Source organism: Lathyrus oleraceus, chromosome 5 (assembly GCF_024323335.1).
Source record: "Lathyrus oleraceus cultivar Zhongwan6 chromosome 5, CAAS_Psat_ZW6_1.0, whole genome shotgun sequence".
In the NCBI taxonomy this organism is placed as follows: Eukaryota; Viridiplantae; Streptophyta; class Magnoliopsida; order Fabales; family Fabaceae; genus Lathyrus; species Lathyrus oleraceus.
In genome coordinates, this window is record NC_066583.1 from 421481743 (window position 1) to 421503691 (window position 21949).

A 21949-nucleotide genomic window follows, 5' to 3' on the forward strand; every position below is an offset into this window, starting at 1 on the left:
ATGGAGGGGAGAGATAGAATGAGATTGAGAAGAGAATGGAGAAGAGATATGGATCATATATCATGGATGGATGGGAGATACTTGACATTGGATCAAGTACTCGCGTTGCAATGGTGTGAGTTTTATTTGAAAAATAACTTGACGTTGGATCAAGTACCTTTTGTTTCTTTTGAAATGCTTTATGTTATCGTTTATTTTTATCTTTTTAGTTAGCATGCATGATGAACTAATAAAAGAAATAAACCTAAGCTATTATATTTTCATGGGTTGGGGGGACATATGATCCACAAAGGGGGATGTAAGTCTTACAACATGGAAAGGGAAATGGAAAGAAATTAGACAAGTTACAAACCATGTACCATGCCTAAAACATACAAGTGACATGACACTCCACACAATACAAGTCAATTGAATGGGTTAGAGGCAATGCATAACTTGGATGGTACTTGAAGCTCAAACTCACATGTAAGCACACAAACATGAACCAAAGTTAGCTAAATAATATGAACCAAAATGGAATTAAAATGTTAAAACAAATGAATCAATAACATTATAGGATGAAATGATGTAATGATGTAGATATAGTGATCATGGTGAAAATAGTGGACATACAAGCATCATATCAAGTTGAAATACCATTTTCAATTTGGATCTAATAACCATAATCAAAGAAATAGTGCCATTAAAATGAAATTAAAATCAAGGCATGAAGATGAATATGGAAATTATGGAGTTAAATAAAATTGAACCTATCTAAACATACATGTTAAAAATCAAAAATTAAAATGGCTAATCTAATATTTTTTAGGTATTTTCTAATTGGATTAACAAAACAAATTAAAATCTAAACCATTCTAATTGAATTATACATGAATAATTCTAAATGGACAATTAAAATCAAGTTCTAAACATAGCAAACAAAATTATTATGAAAACCATGTGAATTGAAATCAAGAATTAAAATAAAAAGAGCTAAATGGCATGAACATATCAAGAAAAAGGACAAGAAAAATCAATAAAATTAATTGACATGGGCCAGGGAGGTGTATACTGTAAGTGGAAGGTGCAGGAGTGAAGGGTGCAGGGCCCAGGCCAGCAAGGCCCACTGGCTTTGCATTGGATTCAGGGGGAGGTGCGCATAGTTTGGTCAGGGTGCAGACAGTGATTTCATTGGGACTGAGAACGTTGGGCCCATTTCTCTCTGTCTGAGTGAGCAGGGGAGAGGCACAATAATTGTAGGGTGTGGCAATGAACTTCATTGACCAAATGTTACAATAACCCAAATCACAAGCATGAAGGGGAGGGGGTCAATTCTCCCATGTTCATTCACAAAGCACGCTCAGAAGGTTCACCACATCACGTTTCCACCCTGACTTGAGAGACACTCCTCCGTGGCACCGAAAATCGCCTCCGGTGGTGGTGGAGGGCCAAACCTTACCATACTTATATCAATGTCTTTGTCTCCTTATGCTCTACATAAATCCAACTTCACTTTTCACCAATTCATATTAAATCACCCAAACCGATTCATTCTATTCAAGAAACATAAACCTAAAATCTTCAAATTAAATCCTTCCACAGAGGAATTAAAGTCCAATTGGTTATGGATTCGATTCTCCTAACCGTATCCTACGTGTTGGTAAGCTAAACAATACGAAGCAAGGGAAAAAAGTACCTACCGCTGGAGAAGATGGGGCTGACGATGGCGACGAGGCTGAACTGACAGGTAATGTCCAATTATTTTCTCCTTTCTGTGTTTCTTCTTCTTCTCTTTGCTACTCTTTACTTCTTCTTCCCTGCTACTTATTTTGAATGCTTGATTAGAGAGTATGAGGGTTTGAGAGATCGAGAGAGTTTATGACTGATTGGGAGAGTTTCTATTTCAGAGAGAGGTTGAATGAATGAAAATGAATCCAAGGGAGTTTTTTTTATGGAAACATTAATTTAAGGTGTTCTGTATATGAATCAAAGGAAGGAACGTGATGAAGAATGGTGAAGATGATTTATAGGGGCTTGAGATTAACGATGATTAAACTATGTTAATATCGATCCAATGAATGTCAGTTATCTGTTTAAACTCGGTTAATGTTAGGGATTCATGAAGTTAGTTAGAACCTGATGAAGTTAGTTAGAATTAAGCTAGGGATGTGGAAATTTTGTTAGGTTAGTTGAAGGATTAGAGGGTTAGTTGTGGATCTGTGAAGTTTCTATTAGTGAATTGGTTGCTTAAGTTTCTATTATTGATTGATTCACTTGACTGTTATACCAATGCCTTGTTAAGTACTCCTGCTGTTAGATGCTAGTTCAACTTCTCTAGTGTGTGACTTCTGTTAGGACTATTAAATTTTGTTTGGAATGTAAGTTGAATTAGTAGTTATTTAGTTATGGGGCAGGTAAATAATTAGGTCAATTAACTTTTTGATATTAAATACAAGTTTAGCTGTTAGAATTAGGTTAAAATATTGGAATGAATTTGAATTGTTAAACACGAATTGCAGTGTGATGCTATTTACTGCTATGCAAAATGTGGATGAGCTTGAGTTTGGATGAAATTTGTGCTAGGTTAGCTTTTCACATCATCAATCTCAATGCCCTGCTGCAGTTCATCAAAATTAAGTTGTTGTGTTGTACCCTACCATAATTTTCCATTGATGCAGTTAGTTTAATGGTGTAATTTGCCATTGCTGCAGTTCATCAATCTCATGCACTTGTTGTTGCTAATGCTATGTCATTTATGAATATATGCAAACTGTTATTTAATGACTTTTATGATGATTGAATATGATGCAATGTTGTTAACCATAACCCATTTTTACTTAAACCTTGTATGTGCTGCTAGATGATAGGATGATACAATGCAATGCTATTAATGTTATTCATTGAATGCTATCTGAATTCAGGTGACTTCTATGTGAATGCATGCTGCTGCAGGATTTTTGTTGTATTGATGCTGTTAGTAAATTTGAAAAGCAATGTTCAGTTCCAGGAAAACTTGTTAGTCATATATTCTGTTAGTGAATGAAATATAGATGACTTGTTAATATAATTCCTGTTTATGATGTTAGTTAGGAAGTTAGAAACGTTATTGGATTGCTAACTTCTTATATGTTGAATGAGTAAATGTGCTAAGTGAATGCACTGATGTATGGTGAATGATGATGAATCATTCTTCTTCTGTAAAATTGTTATGCTGTTGCAATGGTTTTGTTTTAGGTGCCTTGAATTTGTTTTGTATGGATTTCGAAATGTTTGGATATTGATGAATGCAATGCCACATTGTATTCTATATTTGGTGTATTATTGAATGATGCCTAACAATGGTCATGTTGAAATTCTAACATGCTTATGATAACATGAATGCAGACTGCTTTATCCATTTGGTCAAGGCTTGGAAATAAAGATGCCATGGATGAAAAGTGAAGAATCATGTTTCTTGCACATGAAGAAATCTTTTGATCACGAAGTTGAAATGGAAGATGGGACAATGAGGAATAAACATAAAAAAGTTAGGATTAGGCTTAGAAATTAGGTGAGGTGGCTTTGGTCAACTAGTTTACCAAAAAGTCAGTAGTTGACCAAAATTCAACTTATGTCAAAAGTTTGTAATTTTTGTATGATTTGATTTTGTACGGTTTCCTTATATTTTGTAATTAATTTTCAAGGATCTTATGGTGTAATGATGCATATAACCTTTGGAAATGCAATGAACTTCTTATTTGATATGCAAATGGATTTGAATTTGAATGTAAGACTTGATTGACAAGTAACAAACCCTTCCCTCCTAAATGGTTTTAAAACTGGATGATGAAACTTGTAAATGGACTTTGCAATCCATTTGAATCATTGGAAATGAAACAAGTTTGAACAAATGTAATCCATTTGAATCATTGGAAATGAAACAAGTTTGAACAAATGTAAAGACTTGAATGAACTTTTATGCCCTAGGATAAAGAATCAAAGAATCATGACATTCCATCCTAATGAATTTGAACCAAAGACCATAGAATACCCTAGAATACACCTTATGAATGATGCAACTTGAATCATGATTGAATGGATCCCAAACTTGAATCATGATTGAATGGATCCCAACCAACCAGTAAAATGCAATGATCATTCAAGAGACTTAATCAAGCAAACCAATGAAACTTCACAGTGAACCAAGAACTAATGGACTTGAATGAAGCTTGATCAAGCAAAGGGATTATGCACAAATGAATGAAGCTTAAGCAAGGGGAACTCAAATGAGGGTTTTGCTTCACCAAGAAGCTACAAATGAATCCTCATACCAAGGATACACACGAGGACCAAAAGTTCCCCCAATTAGGGTTTTGGTTTATTGAGCAACCTCAAGCTGCTAGGAAACCCTAATTTCCACCATATACAAGATACAAGGCTTTGAATCTAAGATACATGTCCTCTTGTATTAAAAAATAGCTATGCAAATGATATGACTGGCCATGAAGACATGCACATGATTAGGGTTAATGACCTAGGTGAACAGTGTGAAGGGTAGGGTAAATTTTGGGGTATGATAGTTGTAACACCCCGATAATAATAAGATAATTATTTAATTTAAGTTAATATTATATTTATTAATTTAATTAAATAATTTAAATTATTGGATTATTATTATTATTATTGGAATAATAATTATTGGAAAATATAAAAGTTGGAATTTAGAAAAGGTCTCATTTAGTAAAAAGGTTATTTTTCACGTGAAAAGGGAAAAGAGACAGAAAGTGGAAAAAGGAGCAAGAGAACAAGGGTTGAAGGAAGGAAAAGCTTGGAGCTCAGAGACTGCCGGATTAACTCAGGTAAGGGGGGTTTATCGTCGTTTGATGGGTCTTATGGGATGACATGTAATGGGTAGTGATAACCATGGATTTTGACTCTGATTTGAATGATGCATGCTGAAATTGTGAAATATTTGATGAACGAATTTGGATGATAATTGACGAAAATTCGTAGGAATTAGAGGTAGTAAGGTTAGCGATTGGGAAGCCGAATGTGTGTGATCTGTAATTGATAAAACGAACGAACATGTATGAAAAATTGAACTGTAGAAGGTTGGGATTGTAGAGATCTCGTAGCAGAGAAAACCCATAGCAGATCTGGAAAACTGGATTCTGGTCATACGCGTATGGCACTAGGCAATACGCGTATGGGATGGCTTAGAAAAGGGAGTTTTGGCGCTGGTACGCGCCATACGCGTGTGATGCGCGTATCCCATGAGCGGTACGCGTATGGGGTATACCATACGCGTATGGGTGAAAAAGATGATGTTTTGAACGTGAAATTGTCTCTGTTGGTACGCGTATGAGGATGTGGTACGCGTAGCATACGCGTATGGGCATGGGCAATACGCGTATGGATTTGGTCAGGAATGGGCAATACGCGTATGGGCATAGGCAATACGCGTATGGGCAGACTTGTGGTTTTTATGAACTGTTGTTGAGCAGTTTTTGGTTGTTTAGGCTGAGTGATGTAACATAGCTGATGTATGACGTAGTAGGGATCATTTCCCGTTGTTTTGAGTAGTATAGGTATTAGTAGAGTGTGCTAATACTGTGTTTGATTATGCGGCATGATATGATATGCTTTTGTGATAAAATGTGTTGATGATGTGTGATGGTAGGCATGATGCTGTGAATGTATCAGTTATGTATGCATTTGTGAATAGACTGTTTTATGGCTTAGAGTGTGAGCATATGTCTATTCTTGAATGGTTGTTGTTGTTGCATTGCTAGGTGATTAGCATGCATATTGTGGCCTTTATGGTGGTAGCTAATTCCCATGGTGAGGAATTAGTGAGTAAATCATTTTGATTGTTGTTGATGTTTGCATGCTAGGTGATTAGCGTGCATAGCATGGCCCATTTGGGGTGGTAGCTAATTCCCATGGTGAGGAATTAGTGAGTGAGTCACTATGTCTCAAATGAGTGGGACTAGTGAGCTTGGTAGCCGTGCCTGGATTTGGACGGTGAGGTTGAACTATATGTTCACAAATAGTCGGTACCGCATGCATGGAGTCTCATTGCATAATATATGTATGGCGTATAATATGAATGGATGTATTCCAATATTATACGTGTGTTTGTGTTGGTGTTGAGTATTATGTTGAGTTGATGTGCTGTTACTAAATATATGTTTGAATTAGGGTGATGAAGTGTGTTAAATTACTTAACATGACATGATATTTTATAATACTTATTATATCGATTGAGGAACTCACCCTTACAACTGTTTTTCAGGTAACGAGCAGTGATTGAGTAGGAGCTAGTACTTGGAGTCTAGAGTAGTTCCTTAGTGGGTCATGCTCTGATAGATGTAACATCGGGAAGGGATGTTTTAAATGTTTTACTGTTGGTTGTGAACCATTTTACATGTAATGTGTTACATGTTTTGATTGATTTGATTTATATCCGCTGCGATTTATGCAACTGTTTATTTGATTAAATAAAGAGGATGACTGTTATTTTGGAACATGGTGTGAAGTGATTATGTGACACCCTTAACTGCATAATTACTCTGATGTTGTATTTTGATATTTAATTAAATTATTGGGGTATTTTAGAAGGGTGTTACATTAGTGGTATCAGAGCATGGTTGGTCGAGTCGAGTCGTAATTATTCTGTTTCCCCTGTACGGGATAGGTGTTGTGTAACCCTATCAGTACTTATTGTTTTAGCTTGTTGGGTTTCAGAATAGAGATGGCTGGAAGAGGTAGAGATGATGCTGCGATTGCTGAGGCTCTGGGTATGCTAGCTGGAGTACTTGGAGGAAATCCGAATATTGTGGGAATGGGAGCTGCTCGTCAACTGAGTGAGTTCCAGAAGAACAATCCTCCAATGTTCAAGGGAGCATACGATCCAGATGGCGCTCAGAAGTGGTTGAAGGAGATTGAGAGGATCTTCCGAGTGACTGAGTGTGCCGATAACCAGAAGGTCAGGTTCGGTACGCATATGCTGTCAGAGGAAGCAGATGATTGGTGGGTTGCTGCCCGCACTGAGTTGGAAGCTGCTGGGAATACTGAGATCACTTGGGCGGTGTTCAGAGAGAGATTCCTGAGGAAGTACTTTCCAGAGGATGTCAGAGGAAAGAAAGAGATAGAGTTCTTAGAATTGAAGCAGGGCAACCGGTCTGTTACTGAGTATGCTGCTAAGTTCACAGAGCTGTCGAAGTATTACACTCCCTATGATGAGGCTACTGGGGAATTTTCAAAATGTGTGAAGTTTGAGAACGGGTTACGTCCCGAGATCAAGCAGGCTATTGGGTATCAGCGGATTAGAGTGTTTTCTGACTTGGTTGACTGTTGCAGAATTTTTGAACAGGATACCAAGGCCAGAACGGAGAGCTATCAGCAGAGGGTTGATAGGAAGGGCAAGAATCAGAATGATCGTGGGAAGCCGTATGCCGCTGGTAAAGGTTTCCAGAGACATAGTGGGATGAGGAGACCTAGTGGGGGAGACTCCAGTGCCCCTGCTAAGTGTTTCAGATGTGGTCAGGCTGGACATCGTTTCCATGAGTGTACCAGTAATGAGAAGAAGTGTTTCAAGTGTGGCAAAGGTGGTCACTTGGCTGCAGAGTGCCGGTTGAAGACTATGACTTGTTTCAACTGTGGAGAGGTGGGTCATATCAGTCCACAGTGTCCTAAGCCGAAGAAAGAGAACCAGTCGGGAGGCAAGGTCTTTGCTTTATCGGGTTCTGAGACTTCTGCAGATGATCGTTTGATCCGAGGTACGTGTTATATTAATGGCTTTCCTCTTGTAGCTATTATTGACACAGGTGCTACTCATTCCTTTATATCTTTGAATTGTGCTGTGAAACTTAAGTTAGAGATATCTGAGATGCGTGGTAGTATGGTGATTGATACTCCTGCGAAGGGTTCAGTGACTACTACTTCAGTTTGTTGGAATTGTCCTTTGAGTATTTTTGGTAGAGACTTTGGGATGGACCTAGTGTGTCTTCCACTAGTGCAGATTGATGTTATTCTGGGTATGAACTGGTTGGTGTGTAACCGAGTTTATATCAACTGTTTTGATAAGACTGTGATTTTTCCTGAGAATGAGGAAGGAAAGAGTCTGTTTCTATCAGCGAGGCAGGTGGATGAGGCAGTAGCAGATGGGGCAGAGTTGTTTATGCTGTTAGCGACTTTGGAAGCTAAAGATAAACTGGTGATTGGCGATCTAGCCGTAGTGTGTGATTTTCCTGATGTGTTTCCTGAAGAAGTGAATGAATTGCCACCAGAGCGTGAAGTTGAGTTCTCGATTGATTTGGTACCTGGTACTAGGCCGATATCGATGGCTCCGTACCGCATGTCTGCTGTTGAGTTAACTGAATTGAAGAGTCAGTTGGAAGATCTATTGGATAAGAAATTTATTCGTCCGAGTATGTCACCGTGGGGTGCACCAGTGTTATTGGTTAAGAAGAAAGAAGGTACTATGAGGTTGTGTGTGGACTACAGGCAACTGAATAAAGTGACGATCAAGAATCGGTATCCTTTGCCGAGGATTGATGATTTGATGGATCAGTTGGTTGGTGCGAGTGTGTTCAGCAAGATAGATTTGAGATCTGGGTATCATCAGATACGTGTGAAAACTGAGGATATTCAGAAGACTGCTTTCAGAACAAGGTATGGACATTATGAGTATTCTGTAATGCCTTTTGGTGTGACTAATGCGCCTGGAGTATTCATGGAGTATATGAATAGGATTTTCCATCCGTATCTAGATCAGTTTGTTGTGGTATTTATTGACGATATTTTGGTGTATTCGAAATCTGAAGAAGAACATGCTGAGCATTTGAGAGTGGTTTTAAGAATTCTACGAGAAAAGAAGTTATTTGCTAAACTGTCCAAATGTGAATTTTGGTTAGAAGAGGTGGGTTTTCTTGGTCATGTGATTTCAAGAGGTGGTGTCGCTGTTGATCCTTCTAAGATAGAAGCGGTATCTAAGTGGGAAGCTCCGAAGTCAGTTTCTGAGATAAGGAGTTTTCTTGGACTTGCAGGTTATTATAGGAAATTCATTGAGGGATTCTCTAAGTTGGCGTTACCGTTGACGATGTTGACTAGAAAGGGGCAAGCGTTTGTTTGGGACTCAAAATGTGAAGAAGGTTTCCAAGAGTTAAAGAGAAGGTTGACTACTGCTCCTATTCTGATATTACCGAGTCCGTCGGAACTATTTGAGGTTTACTGTGATGCTTCATTGTTGGGTTTGGGTGGTGTGTTGATGCAGAACAAGCAGGTTATAGCTTATGCTTCGAGACAATTGAGGGTTCATGAGAGGAACTATCCGACTCACGATTTAGAGTTGGCAGCTGTGGTTTTTGTTCTGAAGTTATGGAGGCATTATTTGTACGGGTCAAGATTTGAGGTTTTCAGTGACCATAAAAGTTTAAAGTATTTGTTTGATCAGAAAGAGCTGAATATGAGACAGAGGAGATGGTTAGAATTTCTGAAGGATTACGATTTTGGGTTGAATTACCATCCGGGTAAAGCAAACGTAGTGGCTGATGCATTGAGTCGGAAATCATTGCATATGTCTATGTTAATGGTTAAAGAATTGGATTTAATTGAGCAGTTTAGAGACTTGAGTTTGGTGTGTGAGAGTACTCACAATAGTGTTAAATTGGGAATGTTGAAGTTAACGAGTGGTATTCTGGATGAGATTAGAGAAGGTCAGAAATCCGATGTGTTTTTGGTTGATAAGTTGACTCTAGTGAATCAAGGTCAAGGTGGTGAATTCAGAGTTGATGAGAATGGTGTTTTGAAATTTGGTAATCGGGTGTGTATTCCGGATGTTACCGAACTTAAGAAAAGTATTCTTGAGGAAGGACATCGTAGTGGCCTGAGTATCCATCCTGGAGCTACGAAGATGTATCATGATTTGAAAAAGTTATTTTGGTGGCCGGGAATGAAAAGAGAAATTGCGAGTTTTGTTTATTCCTGTTTGACTTGTCAGAAGTCAAAGATTGAGCATCAGAAGCCGTCTGGGCTAATGCAACCGTTGGCTATTCCAGAGTGGAAGTGGGACAGTATCAGTATGGATTTTGTTTCTGGTTTACCGAGGACAAGTAAGAATTTTGAAGCTATTTGGGTGATTGTTGATAGATTGACGAAGTCGGCTCATTTTATTCCGATCAGAATGGATTATCCGTTAGAGAGACTAGCTGAGTTGTATATTGAGAAGATTGTAAGTTTGCATGGTATTCCGTCGAGTATTGTTTCGGACAGAGATCCTAGATTTACATCGAAGTTCTGGGAAGGTTTGCAGAGGGCTTTGGGAACTAAGCTGAGATTGAGTTCTGCATATCATCCGCAGACTGATGGTCAGACTGAGAGGACGATTCAGTCGCTGGAGGATCTTTTGAGAGCTTGTGTTTTGGAAAAGGGAGGTGCTTGGGATAGTTATTTACCTTTGATTGAGTTTACCTACAACAATAGTTTTCATTCGAGCATTGGTATGGCACCGTTTGAAGCTTTGTATGGTAGGAGATGTCAGACACCTTTATGTTGGTATGAGTCCGGTGAGAGTGCGGTGGTTGGACCGGAGATTGTTCAACAAACTACGGAAAAGATTAAGATGATTCAGGAGAAGATGAGAATTGCTCAGAGTCGTCAGAAGAGTTATCATGATAAGAGGAGGAAGTCACTTGAGTTCCAAGAGGGAGATCATGTGTTTCTTCGTGTTACTCCGATAACTGGCGTTGGTCGAGCTTTGAAGTCGAAGAAGTTGACACCTCGATTTATTGGTCCTTATCAGATTTTGGAGAGGATAGGGGAGGTAGCCTATCGTGTCGCTTTACCGCCGTCGCTTGCAAATTTGCATGAGGTTTTTCATGTGTCTCAGTTGAGGAGGTACATTCATGATCCGTCGCATGTAGTCCAAGTAGATGATGTACAGGTGAGAGATAACCTGACTGTTGAAACATCACCTATGAGGATCGAGGATCGAGAGTTGAAGCAGTTGCGGGGTAAAGAGATTGCCTTGGTGAAGGTAGCTTGGGGAGGACCAGCAGGTGGCAATGTGACTTGGGAACTTGAGAGTAAGATGAAGGAGTCTTACCCAGAGTTGTTCGCTTGAGGTATGTTTTCGAGGACGAAAACTCTTTTAGTGGGGGAGAGTTGTAACACCCCGATAATAATAAGATAATTATTTAATTTAAGTTAATATTATATTTATTAATTTAATTAAATAATTTAAATTATTGGATTATTATTATTATTATTGGAATAATAATTATTGGAAAATATAAAAGTTGGAATTTAGAAAAGGTCTCATTTAGTAAAAAGGTTATTTTTCACGTGAAAAGGGAAAAGAGACAGAAAGTGGAAAAAGGAGCAAGAGAACAAGGGTTGAAGGAAGGAAAAGCTTGGAGCTCAGAGACTGCCGGATTAACTCAGGTAAGGGGGGTTTATCGTCGTTTGATGGGTCTTATGGGATGACATGTAATGGGTAGTGATAACCATGGATTTTGACTCTGATTCGAATGATGCATGCTGAAATTGTGAAATATTTGATGAACGAATTTGGATGATAATTGACGAAAATTCGTAGGAATTAGAGGTAGTAAGGTTAACGATTGGGAAGCCGAATGTGTGTGATCTGTAATTGATAAAACGAACGAACATGTATGAAAAATTGAACTGTAGAAGGTTGGGATTGTAGAGATCTCGTAGCAGAGAAAACCCATAGCAGATCTGGAAAACTGGATTCTGGTCATACGCGTATGGCACTAGGCAATACGCGTATGGGATGGCTTAGAAAAGGGAGTTTTGGCGCTGGTACGCGCCATACGCGTGTGATGCGCGTATCCCATGAGCGGTACGCGTATGGGGTATACCATACGCGTATGAGTGAAAAAGATGATGTTTTGAACGTGAAATTGTCTCTGTTGGTACGCGTATGAGGATGTGGTACGCGTAGCATACGCGTATGGGCATGGGCAATACGCGTATGGATTTGGTCAGGAATGGGCAATACGCGTATGGGCATAGGCAATACGCGTATGGGCAGACTTGTGGTTTTTATGAACTGTTGTTGAGCAGTTTTTGGTTGTTTAGGCTGAGTGATGTAACATAGCTGATGTATGACGTAGTAGGGATCATTTCCCGTTGTTTTGAGTAGTATAGGTATTAGTAGAGTGTGCTAATACTGTGTTTGATTATGCGGCATGATATGATATGCTTTTGTGATAAAATGTGTTGATGATGTGTGATGGTAGGCATGATGCTGTGAATGTATCAGTTATGTATGCATTTGTGAATAGACTGTTTTATGGCTTAGAGTGTGAGCATATGTCTATTCTTGAATGGCTGTTGTTGTTGCATTGCTAGGTGATTAGCATGCATATTGTGGCCTTTATGGTGGTAGCTAATTCCCATGGTGAGGAATTAGTGAGTAAATCATTTTGATTGTTGTTGATGTTTGCATGCTAGGTGATTAGCGTGCATAGCATGGCCCATTTGGGGTGGTAGCTAATTCCCATGGTGAGGAATTAGTGAGTGAGTCACTATGTCTCAAATGAGTGGGACTAGTGAGCTTGGTAGCCGTGCCTGGATTTGGACGGTGAGGTTGAACTATATGTTCACAAATAGTCGGTACCGCATGCATGGAGTCTCATTGCATAATATATGTATGGCGTATAATATGAATGGATGTATTCCAATATTATACGTGTGTTTGTGTTGGTGTTGAGTATCATGTTGAGTTGATGTGCTGTTACTAAATATATGTTTGAATTAGGGTGATGAAGTGTGTTAAATTACTTAACATGACATGATATTTTATAATACTTATTATATCGATTGAGGAACTCACCCTTACAACTGTTTTTCAGGTAACGAGCAGTGATTGAGTAGGAGCTAGTACTTGGAGTCTAGAGTAGTTCCTTAGTGGGTCATGCTCTGATAGATGTAACATCGGGAAGGGATGTTTTAAATGTTTTACTGTTGGTTGTGAACCATTTTACATGTAATGTGTTACATGTTTTGATTGATTTGATTTATATCCGCTGCGATTTATGCAACTGTTTATTTGATTAAATAAAGAGCATGACTGTTATTTTGGAACATGGTGTGAAGTGATTATGTGACACCCTTAACTGCATAATTACTCTGATGTTGTATTTTGATATTTAATTAAATTATTGGGGTATTTTAGAAGGGTGTTACAATAGTTGTCCCTATTTAATCTTCTCGGACCTGAATGTATGGATAGCAACGAATTCCGGGCATTCGAGGTAGGAGGGAATTAAATACAAAATATCGAAGAATTTTCCCACCAGGAACAAGTGGAATATAATGTGAGGATATGTTTCAATGAATTTCTTCACTGATGAGCTGGTTTTGTATAGGGCAACTATTGGGGATTAAATTGAAATATTTGTGGGGATATGGGTAGTTATGAAATGTTCGACATGCACGACGTATGCAATATGATTGATCTTATTTTTTTATTTTTTATTTTTTACTAACAAGCTTTTAGCAGGCATTGAAAAAGTTTCTGCTAGGGGGAATACGTGAAAGATGTTTGGAAAATGGTTTGCCAGGTGAAACCTGGAGTTTGAGGTGATAGCCGAGGAAGAACAATAATGAATTGACCCATCATACACTAAGCTTTCAGAGGGGATTCTTGTGATTTAGTGATTTTATAATTCTATAACTGGATGTATAAAAGAGGGGATGCCAAACACAGTTCAACTTTGCTGGGGAGACGAGTTCCAAAATTAACCTTATTGGAACAGGTAGGGATAAAAATGCCAAACGCGAAGATTCGGGCTGAAGCTGGAAAGGGATTCCAAAGTTAACCTTATTGGAATAGAAAAGAGATAGAAGGGGTAGAGAGGCTAGATACAACTGAGACCTACGCTAAAGCTTGAGATGAGATTCTGAAATTAACCTTATCGGAGAAAGAAGGATAAACATGACTTGGGCTAAAAACTGGGGATGGGGTTCCAAAATTGACCTTATTGGAATAGGAAATGGGATGAACGAGCTAAACACAACAAATGTTTAGGCTAAATCTGGGAAGGGTTCCAAAGTTAAACTTATCCGAATATGGAAGAAATGGCGACTTCACTAGGGATGGGGTTCCAAAATTAACCTTATTGGATTAGGAAAGGGATAGGCAGACTAAACATAATCAGGGTTTAGGCTAAAGCTGGGAAGGGTTATGAAGTTAACCTTATCGGAAAAAGAAGGATAGAAAGGGCAAAGCACAATCGGGATTTAGACTCACGCTGGAGGTAACGTTCCGAAATTAACCTTATTGGAACTAGGATTGGGAAGAAGAGCTAAACACAATTGAGGTTTAGGATAAAGCTGGAAAGAGTTCCGAAGTTAACCTTATCCAAAAAAGGAAGGATAGAAAGGCTAAAGCAGTAGGACTTAGGCTAAAGCGAAGGGAGGGTTTGAATACCAGTTCAAAAATCTACGAGTGATTTTTCAAACACGAGGGTTCGGGATCAGGAAATATGGGAGGTAAACGTTAATTAACAACCTGCTGGGAGAGAAGGGTTATGCACGAAGCTTAGGCTTAAGGATAGTGTAGATGAAAGTCTAGTTTAAGCTCGCGACGAAGGTATGAGGGGATCAACTACAAGGTTCAGGATTGCTAAGGAGAAAGTGAATGCTAAATACCGGGTTCAGGTTCACAAGGCAAGTATTGGTCAAACAAAGTTCGGAATTGTAAAGACCACATGAAGGTGTGGTAGTGTTTATGTTTGACAGTGTTGGGAAAAGGTGAAAAGGAGATAACACGGAGTTTAGGATTAAACTGGTTTATGATGAAGGTTTCCCACAGAACGGGACTCTGGGGATAGTTTTGATAAATGTGTTAGGGATAAGGGAAAGGTTAGGCCAACGGAACTGGAAATACAGATGGATCGGTTTGATGATTGTGCTAAGGATAAGAAAAAGGTTTTAACAAAAGGATTGGGCTCAAGAAAGGTGCCAACGGAAATGGGCTGTTGAATAATGGCAAGAGAATTTTAAAGCTCGTATCTGCTTGTTATAGAGCTTCATGCTATGCCGAGTGATATGCAAGAATGGTACGATATGGATTATGCATGACAGGTTTATGCAATGGTATGAGGGTCTACAGATGCCTTAAGTTTAGGTATGATGTGACAGACACCGAGGGATATTTACTTGGGCACAAGGCTTCTGGTTCACAGGGTGTGGGCTGCGTCTCACCTGACTTCCCGACATCTCATCTTCTCGACATTGCTGGAGGAAGGTTCTGGCATGGACCTTCTGATGCCCTAGGCTGGATCCGAACATGTATGCTGAAAGGGATTACTATGGAGAATGACGATTCTCGTAATCTCCTAGGTCAAAGGACCTTCACAATCTTATGTCTTCACGTGCTGTATGCAACAATTAGGAACCGTGATTATCCCCTTAGACACTTTATGATCAACATAAAATCAGGTTTTCATTTCAGTGCTTTTTATTATTATCCCCGATTTTTCAACACATTGTTTATTAGAACTAATAGTTACGTTTCACAAACAAGCAGAAAAATAAAAATGAGCAATGATTATGAATGAAAATTTTATTGATTAAAAACGGGCCCATAAATGGGTGATTACATAAGGAAGCAATTCCTAAATGAGGTAATTACAAAAAATAAAAATATAAAAATGAATTGGCAATACGAAAGTCTCAAATTTCCATTGAGTTCCAATTCTGCTATAGCTTTTATGCGTTTTGGATCCTTGTACTCTGCTTAGGTTGAGAGTGACTAGATCGATCCCTTCATTTTGGGTTTGCACTACTTGGAAAGATGGATTCACAGATCATCCGCAATACGCAGTCTTTTGTCTATAAATCCCTAACTTTTACTTAGACCGCCCTATCGAATTTTTAGTCTAGCAGGATGCCCTTTTTTGCTTAAGTTTCCCCCCAGGGTGTCAACTTAGCCGGTTTTCAATTCTTTTGATTTATATCCCTAATATTTTCCTGGACTTTTTCTTTTTGTGGCCCAACGAGATGCCCATTTTTGTCTAATTTTCCCTTTCGTGTGTCAACTTAGCGGGTCAAATACTTAGGCATAATATTTTCTGACAGCGTCTACATTCACGGGTAATGCGAGATCATCGCCGTCCATAGTTGAGAGGATCAAGGATCCTCTTGAGAAAATATTTCTCATAATGTATGGGCCTTCATAGTTGGGGGTCCACTTGCCACGATGATTTGTGTGGATTGGCAAAATCTTCTTTAGTACCAGGTCACCGACTTGGACATTCTGAGGATGCACTCTCTTGTCAAAGGACCTTTTCAACCGCTTTTGATAAAGTTGGTTGTGACATAGAGCTGTCATGCATTTTTTTTGATGATGTTTAAATGATCGAGTCTGGCTTGAATCCATTCAGCTTCATCCAGTTTGACGTCAGTCAAAACTCTCAGAGAGGGGATCTCTACTTAGATATGAAGCACTGCTTCCATACCATACACCAGAGAGAAAGGGGTTGCCCCAACCGATGTTCATACTGAAGTACGATAGCCGTGCAAGGCGAAAGGTAGAATATCGTGCCAATCCTTGTATGTTTTCACAATTTTCTGAACAACTTTCTTTATGTTCTTATTGGCTGCTTCTACTGCACCAGTCCTCTTCGGACGATATAGAGAAGCAATGTGATGTTCAATCTTGAAACTCTTACACAATTCCTTCATCATCTTGTTATTAAGATTCAAACCATTGTCAATAATGATTTTATTGGGAATCCCATAATGGCAGGTGATATCTCGTTTCAGATTGCGAGCCACCACTTGTTTGGTGACATTTATGTACGATGCATCTTCTACCCATTTGGTAAAGTAGTCGATAACAACAAGGATGAACCTATGCCCATTCATAGCAATTAGCTTAATATGACCGATCATGTCAATGCCCCACATAGCAAAGGGCCACGAAGATGAGATGACTTTCAAAGGTACTAGAGGTACATGTATTCTTTCACTGTATATTTGGCACTTGTGACAAGTCTGCACATGACGGAAACAGTCTACTTCCATTGTCAGCCAATAATATCCCGCTTTGAGGATCTTCTTAGACATTGAATTCCCGTTGGAATGTGTTTTGAAGGAATCTTCATGCACATCTGTTATAATTTGCTCTGCTTCGTGTCTATCCACGCATCTGAGTAGGACCGAATCATAACTCCACTTATACAACACATCTCCACTTAAGAAGAACTTTGATGAGAGATTTCTCAAAGCCTTCTTGTCTGTGATAGACGCATTGTCAGGGTACACCTACTTTTCCAGATACGTATTGATATCGTGGTACCAAGGTTTGCCATATGATTCTTTCTCGGTTTCCAAACAATATGCAGACCCATCTAGGTGTTCAATATGGATAGAAAGAGCTTCATTCTTACAATTGGCCTTAAACATGGATGTTAAAGTAGCAAGAGCGTCTGCTAATTGATTTTACTCCCTTGGAATATGATGAAAGTGATTTCATCAAAGTAGGGAATCAATTTCATGACGTGCTCCCTATAAGGAATCAACTTGTGATCACGGGTTTCACAGTTTCCCCGTACTTGACTGACGACGAGAGGTGAGTCTCTATAAACCTCAAGTATTTTGATCCTTATGTCGATTGTTGCTTCGATACCGAAGATACATGCTCCATATTCTGCCATATTATTGGTGCAGTCAAAGCATAATCTCGCGGTAAGCGGAAGATGAAACCATGTTGGTGAAGTGACGATTGCACCTATTCCACGAACTTGAGCATTGGAAGCTCCGTCGAACACGAGCGTCCATCGCGATCCTGGCTTGAGGCCTTCCTCAGGACCAGGAATATTTCACTCTCTTATGAACATGATGTCTTCATCAGGAAAATCAAACTGCATGGGTTGCTAATCCTCTACTGGTTGGTGCACCAAATGATCAGACATCACAATTCCCTTGATAACTTCTTGTGTGACATATTGAATGCCATATTCGATCAAAACCATTTGCCAACAGGAAACCCGTCCAGTCAGAACAAGTTTCTCGAAAATGTACTTGATCAGATCCATTTTGGAGATCAACAGCGTAGTGTGAGTCAACATGTACTGCCTCAATTGTTTGACAACCCAGGAAAGGGCATAACAAGTTTTCCCTAGAAAAGAGTATCTTTATTCACAGCTAGTGACCTTCTTTCCAAGGTAGTAAGTGGCATGCTCTTTCATACCTGATTCGTCATGCTGACCAAGTACACAACCCATATAATCTTCTAGGACTGTCAAGTACATGATAAGAGGTCTCCCTGGCACATTAGGCATCAAGATCGGTGGCTCTTGAAGATATTGTTTTATCCTTTCAAAGGCTCTTTGATAGTTCTCGTTCCACTTAATGGCTTAATCCTTTCGTAGGAGTTTGAAGATAGGTTCGCATGTGGCAGTTAGGTGAGATATGAACCTGGCGATATCGTTCAATCGTCCTAAGAAACCAAGAACCTCCTTTTAAGTTCTTGGTGCGGGCATAACTTGTATGGCTTTAACTTTGTCGGGATCAACCTTGACGCCACGCTGGCTCACAATAAAATCTAGCAACTTGTCAGATCTTACCCCAAATGTGCACTTATTGGGATTAAGTCTTAATATGAATTTCCTCAATCTTACAAACAAATTTTGTAAATGAATGAGGTGATCATCTTCATTTTAGGACTTGAAAATCGTAAACGTATACCTCAATCTCTTTATGAATCATATCATTAAAGAGAGTGACAATAACTCTTTGATATGTTGCCCTAGCATTCTTCAGGCCAAACGACATAACTTTACAGTAGAATGTCCACCACAGGGTGATAAATCTTGTCTTCTCCATGTCTTCCAGATCCATTTTTATTTGGTTATATCCAGAAAAACTGTCCATGAAGGAGGATACGTAGAACTGGGCAGTATTGTCCACTAACATATTTATGTGAGGTAGTGGGAAATCGTCTTTCGTGCTAGGCTTGTTTAATTCTTTGTAATCTACACACATGCACACCTTGCCATATTTCTTAGACACAAGTACGATGTTGGCAACCCACTAGGGTAATTTGATACTGCTAGAAAGCCTGCATCTAGCTGCTTATGAACCTCTTCCTTGATTTTGATAGCCATATCAGGTCGAGTTCTTCTCAGCTTCTGCTTTACCGGAGGGTAGTCCTATTTGAGTGGAAGATGGTGCTTTATAATGTCTGTGTCCAATCCCTGCATATCTTGACACGACCAAGAAAACACATCGCCATATTCATGCAACAACGTTATCAACCCCTTCTTAACATCAGCTTCTAGGGAATCGCCTATTTTGATCTCCTTCTTGCAATCTTCATACCCTAGGTTGATGATCTCCAATTATTCCTGGTACGGTTGGATGACTTTTCATTCCTACTGTAGCAATCCGCCTAACTCCTTTAGGTGTTTACAATCTTCATCACAATCTTCCTCAGTTTAGTAGATTAGATTTTCAAAGTCATAATTGGCCATAACAGTACCGTTGTCAACGGAATTCGAGTGGGATATGCATGAATGATGATTCATGCTTTATTTTAGAATGAGTGGACGAAAAAACAAAATATGAAACATTGCCATTTTTTGAAAAAAAAAACATAAAAAGGAAAGACATGGAGTGTGATTGAATGTGAAACATTTCTTTTTATTTCATATTTAACAATGATGAAAACAATAGGGGCCTTACAACCTCTACCATGCCTTGGGCACGAGCATAGGGATTTGAAATTAAAAAACTGAAAAATTATGTTTGACAGAAAGTGAGTTCAGGCAAGTCCACTATTGTCCAATTGTTGAGCATTTGGCCCACTACTTTCTTGTATACGAAGCAATTAGCTTCAGAAGCGTTGATCTCGCCATTCACCATACGAATTTGTTCTTAAAAGAGATGTTTGGAGCTAACGAACTTCTCCGGAAGAGGGATAACCTATTTGTCTTATGCCGTGGACAACTTCTGCTGAGCTACCTGCCTTGAATGGTACCCCAAGCCTGATCTGTTTTTGTTGGTGGGAAACTCCATGATCTATCTGAAGGAGAAGGGCGATCCAAAACGCAGCGGAATTTAAAATTTCTCCTTTAATGATCCTTACGAATGAGCATGATCAGTGATAAAATCGTTACCTCTTGTGGCGATTGTAACCTTTGATGCAGATCTACGGAGCGATCACGAACGTTGAACAATGACAACGCCTCTACTCAGTCCACACGAACGGAATCCTTCAATCTCAGTGCTAGCTGCTACGAATGAAGGCTTTGAGTGAGAGAGAGAGAGAGAGAGAGAGAGAGAGAGAGAGAGAGAGAGAGAGAGAGAGATAGAGAGAGAGAAACGAAATTGCAACTGCACCAATGCTTCTACACAAGGGTTCTATTTATAGAACCACTTGTGTGGGCTGCAAGCTAAAAAGCCCACTCAAGTGTATGTCGCTCATATCTTATAATATGCCAAAATCACTTAAGCGCATGGTACCTTACCATATTTCGTATTCTGCTTAAGTACACCGTACCTTTACGATGTTCTACAATTCATTTAAGGACACCGTACATTACGATATTCCTTAGTTACTCTATCTCTCATCAATCCATCCTTTTGTGTGTGACCCTGTAGGTTTTCGCGACATTGGTAATTATATTAAATCACGTATTTAACATAATAAATAGTGAGCGGTATCTAGCAATACAATACTGCTACCCAAGACACGAAAATGTCACGTGATCTGACAAATCCTTTTGTGATAATACTTATGTGTACAATTACCATTTTGCCCTTATGTCTATATTGAACACAAGGCATAGACTGTGTCATCCTTGTCCAGTTCAATATTGGGCCCATAGACATTTATCCTGTTACGCAGGATGGGAAAATTCCATCTAGGTCACTCATGTCCCTTAGCATGCTTCGTGGAGTACCCATCAATTGTCTTTATGGTCATCCAATTACGGACAATATTTGATCAGTAATAAGGCACTCGACTCTACATCTAGGGTCCATAGTGGTTTCAAGTCGAAGGGTGGTATACACCATTATCACCATGAGAATAACTTATGACACTTTGCATAACATTCTACATAGTATTCTCATAGCGGGTCAATCCAGTATAAATATTACTTTTAATATTCATACCTATGTTTAAGACTTGATAACTCCTTATCCATGATCCATGAGATGTGATCATCAGTCTATATACATAATAGTCTTAATGCTTTAATGTTATCCTACTTCACAATAAAGCTCGACTACTGATACTTTAAGAATAGTGTCCTTATGTTTAATGTGATCTCATGATTAAGTCACACTTGATACATTAAACGGACTATCTATTCTAGGGACTTTATTAAACAAACATAATAAAGAAAAAGCCTTTTATTATTAATAAACAATTCGATACAAGTACCAAAAGTATTAGCTTCTAGGGCTTACACCAACACTATCCCCATCCTTCGGGATGACCTGCCTTTATCAAAGTATGAGCGTCCTTCAGAGAGGACATCGGGAGCTCAGGTTTTCAGGATACTTTTCCGTTTAGGGGAGTCATCAACATGTTAGCAATCTTGAGTTCCTGAAATGGTGTCTCATGAATCTCTCCTCCTACTTCAATGTACCATAAAAAGGATAGTTGGCTGACTAGGATGTCTTCCTCACTGTCAATGGTTATCAGCTTCCCATTGACAATAAACTTCAATTTTTGATGGAGAGTGGACGTCACCTCCCCTACAGCATGTACCCATGAGCGACCCAGAAGACATTTGTATGCTGGATGAATATCCATTACATAGAATGTTACGAAGAAAGTGTAGGGTCTTATCTTAATAAGAATATCCACTTCTCCGACGACGGACTGGTGGGAACCATCGAAATCTCGAACAATCAACGCGTCGGGCTTCATCAAGAAGTTCAGCTTTGTGACATTTCTCTCTCAAGACTTGAGGTGTGATGTAGGAAACTCTGATTGCTTCCT

At 39.1% G+C, this 21949-nt stretch overlaps 1 long non-coding RNA gene across 1 annotated transcript; it reads left to right on the plus strand.

The window, feature by feature from the left end:
* Window positions 1-985: 985 nt before the first annotated feature.
* On the plus strand, window positions 986-3749 carry LOC127085187 (uncharacterized). Its single transcript, XR_007788990.1, has 2 exons — window positions 986-1726; window positions 3364-3749. It is a non-coding gene; the product is annotated as an uncharacterized LOC127085187 (long non-coding RNA).
* Window positions 3750-21949: the final 18200 nt, after the last annotated feature.